This window comes from Callithrix jacchus, chromosome 2, assembly GCF_049354715.1.
Source record: "Callithrix jacchus isolate 240 chromosome 2, calJac240_pri, whole genome shotgun sequence".
In the NCBI taxonomy this organism is placed as follows: domain Eukaryota; kingdom Metazoa; phylum Chordata; class Mammalia; order Primates; family Cebidae; genus Callithrix; species Callithrix jacchus.
In genome coordinates, this window is record NC_133503.1 from 137,119,566 (window position 1) to 137,121,125 (window position 1,560).

Here is a 1,560-nt window from a genome sequence, read left to right on the forward strand (position 1 = left end):
GTGCGTATACAAACAAGTACGAATGCAGGCACACACACAGAATACATAGTAATGTCTGCCAAATATAAATACTTCTCGAAATTTGATGATTTAGAGGGAAAGTAGATTTTCTTCTTAAATTAACTCCCTGTATTGGCTCGATTTTTATTGGTTTCAAGCTTTCCATTGTTGCTCTTTTACTAAAGCATTTAACAGATGTTCCTTAAAAGGCATTGAACCACTGCTGTTTTTTCTCCCACCCCAATTTCCTTTTTGGTTCACAAATTACCCAGAATATACTTTCTCCTGTATCTATATGTGGTGGGGAGAAAGAAAAGGCAAACAATTATATTTTAATAAGTCACTTTTCTTATTAATACTCAGAGATAAAGTTGATCACAATTGATTCAAAAGGCAAATAATTCTTTCTGCAGCCTCACTAAATGTTTTCTCTGATGAGATAAATTGACAGCATCCTCAGATTACAAACATGGAATATACAAGATTTAACAGTGATGTTTAAGGGTGAGTGAACTTCAGGTCGCAGCTAGAGAGGACGATGCGGAAATGTAGAAGCAGACTCAAGCTTTCTTCCCAGATAGTGATAAACTCACACTGATCCAATTTGTCCCTGATGCCCTGTCTCTTTAGCTCTCAATAGCATCACTAAAAGATGTCTGAGCTCTAAGATGGAAGAGTGCTGTCTGCAGCCTTCACCTAGTTAAAAAAAATTTTTTTAAACTGCTCCATTCATTGAAACCCTCACAGACCCAGGCTGTAATTAGTGACATGTAGGGACATGGCAAGACTGGGAAAAAGTTATGTCTGTGGATGTGCTTGAGTCCTTAGAGGTGTAGGAGTTTAACCAGACACATGCTTTAGTTGAGAGTGTGCTCTTGCACACACATACACACACATGCATGCACACACACAAACACTTGACCTCCCAGGCCACACAATTTCCCACTACATCATTACTTTCTGACTCACCCTGCATGGTCTGTGGGTGGGAAGAGGCCAAATTTAGGCCACCAGGACACCGTCCACTGGAAACAAAGTACCTCTGTGACACTTCTTGATTCAGACAACCCCACCTTCACAGCTGCAAGACATACAAAAATGATCATGCTGCAAAAGCTACCAGTTCAAGCAAAATTGCTGCCAACCCAGCAGAAAAGCCTTTAGATGTTTTTAAGCCATTAACTTCTTCCTGCCAAGGAGGAGGCAATATGGGGACACCACTCACTGGGGCCACTAAGCAGAATTCCAGTGGAACGTAATTCGCTGAATTCAGGCCTAAACCTAATGTTAATAATTTACTTAAGAAAAAATAGAAATACAGCATTTTAAAAAGGAAAAGATTTAGTTCAAACTGAAACAAATATTCTCCAAATTAAACTCAAACCAGATTGATGTTTCGTTCACTTTCTAATCTTAAAGGCATTTCCATGACAATTTCTCCTTGGCAGTTGGGCAGCCAGTCTCTCTCTCAGCTATCAATTCACTGATGACAATACTGCCAGTGGGTTGGACAACTGATAGAGCTCCAGTCTGCAAACTTGGCCTTCCTGCCAGGTAGTT